The sequence below is a fragment of the Pinus tabuliformis genome, chromosome 3_1 (genome assembly GCF_031772625.1).
Source record: "Pinus tabuliformis cultivar Carrire ecotype Pingquan chromosome 3_1, CPIR1, whole genome shotgun sequence".
NCBI classification, from domain to species: domain Eukaryota; kingdom Viridiplantae; phylum Streptophyta; class Pinopsida; order Pinales; family Pinaceae; genus Pinus; species Pinus tabuliformis.
Window position 1 is genome coordinate 373743716 of NC_142301.1, and position 7488 is coordinate 373751203.

The following is a 7488-nucleotide window of genomic DNA, read 5'->3' on the forward strand; positions in this document are numbered from 1 at the left end:
TTGAAAGATAATATTTATTTTTCAATAATTATTAAAAAGTATGTTTCAAACATTTGATTGGACCATAACTTGAAGGAATTATACAATATTTGCCCAATATAATGCCATGTGGATAATCATATCACATATTTTATGCCATAATTTATAGATATGGTTGCAATATTCATGCATGAACTTAGATATTTTGAAAGATAAAATCTTTAGAAATAGCTATACTCAAGTAAATACCATAGTTGTTACCAATCACTTCCCACCATAATTTAAGCAAGTCTTTGCATGAAAAAGAGATAGGAATACGATGTAGTAAATATAGTTATCAAGAGTTACTTCCAAATTTATTTATGTTTTCCTGAAAACTTGTGTAAAAGTAAAATTGTAAATGTATAAATGTACTAGCTGTTACTACCGACCAAAATTTATGCAAACCCTTGTGCCTAAGTAAGTAATTTATCCATTTGATGTCTCAATTTATTAGTTCTTGTCAAAGAAATAATATATCAGTTCTTGTTAAAGCAATAACATATGATTCCATTTGCCCATTGGCCACTATTAATTTAGTATCGACTAATGTAGGTTATAAGGTTTTATGCAATTTTTCTGAGATCATAACTTCCAACTTGAGTGGCAAGGACTAAGTTAGGTTGCAACACATTTTTTTTTTGTTTAGATTTATTTTAATATGAAATGTATCTTGGAAAATTTGTTTCTAAATTTATCAATAAAAACAAAGTTACAATACAACAAATTCAATTCAATTGATTTATTATTAAGTCTTTTTTCAATGTTTTATTTTAGGGACACTATAACATCTCTCCCATATTTAGCCGAGATTAAATGTTTACACTCATTTACGACATTATAACATCTTCCCTTATTAAGCCAAAATTTAAATGTTTGATGCTACATCTTCTCTCCAATCTATCTTGGGTTGTAGAGTGATAAGCACCCAAAAATTCCTAATCTACTTTTTAACATGAAATATATGTGTATCAATATGGAATTGATATGTGGCATCTAAAAACACTCATTTATGACATTATAACATCTTCCCCATATTAAGCCAAAATTTAAATGTTTGATGCTACATCTTCTCTCCAATTTATCTTGGGTTGTAGAGTGATAAGCACTCAAAACTTCCTAATCTACTTTTTAACATGAAATATATGTGTATCAATATGGAATTGATATGTGGCATCTAAAAATAATATTGATATGGCATTAAGTTCAATGAGTGGGAAATGTGAACTTCAATTTATGTTTAATTGACAAATGGTATTCAAAAAATTGTATTGACAAAAAAAAAGATTTTAGCATCAACCATGAATAAAATATTTTAATGTCTATATTAAGTAACATAATTTTATATAAACTCTATATGCACAAATATAGAGTAATTGAAATTAATTTTTCTTATATTTTCAATTGTAAGGGAGATGCTTGAATTATTTGATTCTTAATATGGAGTTGACATGTAACTTTTTAAAGAAATATTAATAACAAAAATTTTTAATATAAATGCATCTTTATATAGACAAAGAGAGAAGGAGAAAAAGAGTATGAGTATATAAACATATATTATAAAAAGCATATAAAAAACATATTATGTTCAAAGCATTAACTCCTTCCATTCTTAGCATGTGTTGATACATGACATACCTTGTAAAGAAAGATTAAATCTTTCTAGATACAATTTTTTTTCAAATTTTACACTCAAAAATATTCACACCTCAAAAATAAAAAAATAAAAATACACCTAAAATTTTTTAATCTCTCTATGCTAAGTACACTAGATTCAAAGTTAACATAAATATGATAGTAATATCTATCCCACATCTTATAAATTTAACATGATTATACATTAATTTAATATAATAATTTATAAAAAAAATTAAAAATATAATAATAATAATAATAATAAATGTAAAGTAAATTAACTAATAATGGTTGATCTATTTTTATACTTATAAATTGTGTATACTTATAAAAATGAGAAAATATCCTTTATTAAAAGGGTTATGTAAGATATTTTTATTTAGTATTCTTTTTAATTTTTTAAACCGATTTAATGGTTTTTGGCCGCGACTGACAGCTCTCCACAATTGGATCTCGGAGGTATGGAAGCCTGTCATTTCTGATGAAATTAATATCTACCCTTGTGCTAGGGGTTTCTTTATAGTAGATTTTGAAAATCCTGAAAGCAGACAATGTATTCTAGATTCCGGCCCAGGGCTATTCATGAAGCCATGGAACCCATCATTCGATCCTTTTACAGCAGTCATAACCTCAGCACCAGTTTGGGTGAGATTGCCAAGCCTACCCTTGCATCTCTGGAATCTCTCCTCGCTAAATGAAATTGTGACTTACATGATATAACACATATGCGCTTATATAAAACATACCAACTTAAATTAACATCAGATCTTTTAAATCTAGGAAATCCTATATTTCAAATATCTTCTCAATATTTGAGTTCAGGCTTCTGTGATCCATATCAAGTTAGAGAGATTTTTTTTTTTTTTTTTTTTTCGGTGAAAATCACAAGGAATATCATTTGTCAACGCGTTTCGAACCAACTAGTGTGATTCATCGTCAGGACAAGTTAAAAAAAAAAAAAAATCTCTCTAACTTCTCAATATTTATTAACATTTAATAAAATACAAATTTCAATAAATTTATATTAATATATAATAACCAATATGAACGAGAAAGTTCTTTTAAGAAAGACTAAAAGCAATTATATACGTCGAAAATTTTCAAAGTAAGCATAAGCGTTCAAATTCAATTTAAATTATAATGTCCACTTCCCACCTTTCTATGTCTCCTACTCACAAAGGTAGGTGAGGTCAGGTCATAGTTGCCCACTCACCACCTTTAACATCATCCACGCTCACAAAGGGTAAAACAGTTCGGTCAATGACGTTGAATTTCTCACTCACCAATTAACATAAGAAAGGTAGGAAAAGTTGTCTCTGGTTCCCACTCGACACCTTAACATCTTCCACGCTCACAAGCAAGGTAGTTCGGTCAATGACGTAGAATTGCCAACTGATCACCTTATCATATTCCACAAATGGCAAGTATAGTTGGGTCTTTGATCCCCACTCACCACCTTAGGATCCTCAAAAACAATTGCGGTCAATGAGGTAAAAGAGTTCATGTACTCAGAAACGACCATATAGCTTAAATGGCCCGCTACATATCTGTAATTAATTAAAGGGTTGCTATGCAACAACCATGGAAGCCGTGTCACTGGAGGTTTCGAGTGGAACGACTAGAGAATTCTACATGTCTAGATACAATGGCCATGACCGATATTTCGTCACTGGAAAAAGGACTGAAGATTCTGTGACAGAATAATGCCATTACTGGACCAAATTCGAAGAGGAATTCTGTAATAGAAGATGTGGCCTTACACTAAGAAATTCCAATACTCACAAGAAAAATGTTAAAAGGTAGGCGTGACCAAAAACGAAAATAATAAGAAAACATTCAACAGAGTGGAACAAAGTAGACGTGCACCTCAAGGCCATCGGCATTATAAAAGTGGAACTCGACTTTCATCACGATCTGCACCGAAATATTCTTTTGTGATGGCGAGCAAGGGCTACGCGGTAGCAAAAGTTACAATGGCCGTTGTATTGCTGTTGGCTTACCTGCACATAGCGGAGACGGGGGCGGAGGCAGAGGTTAAATTAGGGAAGGAGAATATAAGCCAACTCCATTTCTATTTCCACGATTTACTTGTTGGGAAAAATGTGACGGCCGTGCAGGTGGCCTCAGCTCCCACGACACACTCTTACTTTACTCAGTTTGGGCTAGTAAGGGTTATGGATGACTGGCTTACAGAAGGGCCGGAGGCGACCTCCAAAATGGTGGGCAGAGCGCAGGGTATCTACGTTTCCTGCGGCCAACAGAAAGTCCATCTGCTCATGGCGACGACGTTTGTTTTCGAGAGCGGCAAGTACAACGGCAGCACCCTTGCCATGGTGGGGAAGAATGCGGTTCTTGAACAAGTGAGGGAAATGCCGATCGTGGGAGGCAGTGGATTCTTTCGATTGGCTCGAGGCTACGCACTTGCTCGCACTCATGTATTCGATCGAAAAACCGGCAACGCAGTCGTTGAATACAACGTCACAGTTCTCCATTACTAGCCTCCATCGACCTACGTTATATTTTTATTATAAACTACGCTAGATAGGCTATTTGGCGTTTCTTTCTATACAACGTCACAGTTCTCCATTACTCGCCTCCATCTGCATACGTTATATTTTTATTATAAACTAGGCTAGATAGCCTAGTTGACGTTTCTTTTTATGGTTTCTAATTAAAAAATGCAAAAACATTCCATGCCATTGAGGATACTACCTAGGATACGGTGGTGTGAGGTTGCGGTTAACGCTAAGCTCTGATTGACCTAGTAAAACCCTACAAAATTATTAGGATCGGGTAGTGAGGAACGTAAGGTACAAAATTGTGGTCATTACGCGTTTAATGTGTATATGGAGTCAAGGATATTGTCCCATTGATTATATGTGAGACACTTAATAATCTTTGATATCGTATCTCAACATTTATTACGTCGTGATAATGCGAAGAATTAGTGCTTCTATATTTTATGAACCATTCCCACATTCATCTTTCAATTTTTCAGTTTATTTGTTATGGATGTTTTCGGGAAGAACTATATATCTATATCTCTCTATATATATATATGATCTATTTTATATTAGGTATAACAATCCTCGTTATTAAGTATATTCAATAAATTTATGGAGTTATATTCGATCAAATAAAGGTTTTTTTTTTCATTGATAAGTGTTTTAATATTCAAATATTTAAAATTTTATTAGTTTTAAGGGTTAGTTTATTAAAGCATTTTTTATCGAAAGTTATGGATCAATTATCTTTGACTTTCTTGAGGTTAGGTTTTGTTAATGAGCCAACTCGATCTCCATTGTCTGTGAACCACACATTAAATTTTTATATTTAATTTCTTATTCTTTAAAATTGTATGTTTACTGTTAAAAAAATGATTTTTTCCATATGATTTTACGCAACACTACCTTGAAACAAATATTTTTTACGTTTTCTATGTAGTGTCTCAGAGTTTGGATGTCTCAAAGTTCTAATATCCTTGAAAGTCGACAGTTAATAGGCCAATGAGGTATAGATGTATGATATCATAATACTAAAAAGTCTTGATAACAATTGTTTTATATAGCAAGTTGATACAAAATCTTTGTTAGCTCATAGATTTTTATTGCTTTTTGGAAATATAAGAAACAACTCTAGTTATAGATAAACCCTTTTCCGATATACTTATCCCCATTATCTCGATAGTCATACATCTTGCTTATCAAGAAATAATACAAGGGTTGATAAAACGATGGTATAAAAAGTTGATAAGTCGACATCTCGTTAGCTAATATGTTGATGTTCCAATAGGAGAAAATCTAGTGGCTCAGTTGTTGGAGAATAAGTCAAGTATAAGAAGACAAGATCATTTAAAAAGATAAATTGTTAATGGCTTAATATGATCGCTCGACATTTTGATATCCTAATGGCTTAACATCTTGATATCTTAATGGGTCAATGACCTAATCACTAGTAAGCCAAATCCCAATTAATAGGAAATTTTCATTCGGTGATAAAGTTATCAATTTATGTTATCATGTGTATAGCTAGTAATGGATTGTTTGATGAGTTTCCCGATACCCAACATTTGATAGGTCAACTAATGGGAACATAGATAATTCTCACTATCGTTTTCAAATTTACAAACTGTCATAGCTTGCATTTAAACTATGGATGCTTGATCATTAAGTCATAGAATGTGAATTGAAATCTTCCCCCACAACATAGAAAGTTGAACTTAAAGCTTTTGTTAAACATATTTGGCTCATTTCTTCTTTATTCCTTTCCTCGCATTTCACTTAGAAAAAGGTAAAAAAGGATTAATTAACTAGTCACCATTCAAACATAATAACAAAATAGTTCAATGTTAACCATTCTAATAAATTTAGGTTGTACTTTGAACAACTTAGCTTTATATTCTTCTTTCAATACATTACTAAAATTTAGGTTTGATTTATTTATTTGAAATATAAGTTTAGAATGAATAATATGACAAAGAAATGAAGGTGAAATGATGTAAGCTTTGAAGAGGAGGATGAAGATTAAAACCCCAATTTGATCATCTTCTCAGATACTTCTCATATCATTGGAATTAAGATGTATAGAGTGGAGTGAAATGTAGAACCTTCTTGAAAAAGGAAACTTTGAGGAGGATGTTGACAATTTTAAATATATCAAGAGGTCTAACATGCATAACATCACTTCCAAACTAGCCATTTTCCCCTATTATGATATGATATTAAGGATTATCTCTCACACTGATATTAAAAGTTATACAATAGTTGATTCCTTTCACCAAGTTACTAGGTCATTTCAACCTAATGATGTATTTAATATGTATAAATTAGAATTTCTTGAACAAAGTCTAAATATACAATTTGTAGACAAATTTATAGCCAAAGAAATTGTTGAGTAAGAAACTACAATAGCTAAGTTGATTAGGCAATGGTGGTGTGATCCTTCTTCATTTAAAACCAATGTAGATAAACTATATGCTATCCATCATCTAAAGAAACCTCAAAGGCTCCTAGCAACCATGATATGTAGACAATATGGGAAGAATAAATCCTAGGAATTCAAATGAGAGTGGACCCTCTTTTACACTAGGTTATTCAAAAGGGAACCATATTCAATTAGCCTCATATTCACTTATCTAAGTTACAACAGGAAGTCAAAATGTTATAATAGACACCACTAGAGAAATACCTAAGGCTCTTCATGCCATGGTATCTTATAAATTCAATTTGTTCTAAAAGTTCCATTAATTTGTTGGAATTGGTCTCTTATTCACGATTAAATGAATATCTATTACTCAAAGTTGTGGCTTGAGAACTACAACAATTTATTTTATGAAATTTGTGATAAATTTGTTATTCCTCTACATATTATATTAAGAAAATAGAAACCTCTAAGATTCACTCAAGCATATATGAATGTGTTTAAAGGGGAAAAAAATCTTAGCAAAAGTTAAGGGGTTCTCTCTAGTACGAGGTCCTAATTAGACCTCAGACTATTTGGGATAAGAGAGCCAATGAGATTCAATCCTGGTAACCATTCTTCATTTTCAAGAATGTAGTGACATATGAGGGATCATCAAAGTAGGGGTAGGCTGATTACAAGTTAATCTAACTAATTCACTAAGATGAAAATTGTGCAAACTACATTGATAATAACAAAAATGTAGAATTTTCTCTACAAATCAGCTAGCTCACTGATATCATGTAGAAATTTCACCTACCATGAAATTAATACTAGATCTACATCTACCATAAACTTAGCAGAAGCTTAATCAAACATGATCAACATCAAGCATGAACACAAATAACTGATAAGAAGGAATCAATCACACATAAC

The 7488-nt window shown here is 31.7% G+C and overlaps 1 pseudogene; it reads left to right on the forward strand.

Moving 5' to 3' along the window:
* The first annotated feature begins 3590 nt into the window (after positions 1 to 3590).
* On the forward strand, positions 3591 to 4151 carry LOC149187274 (dirigent protein 22 pseudogene; annotated as a pseudogene).
* Positions 4152 to 7488: the final 3337 nt, after the last annotated feature.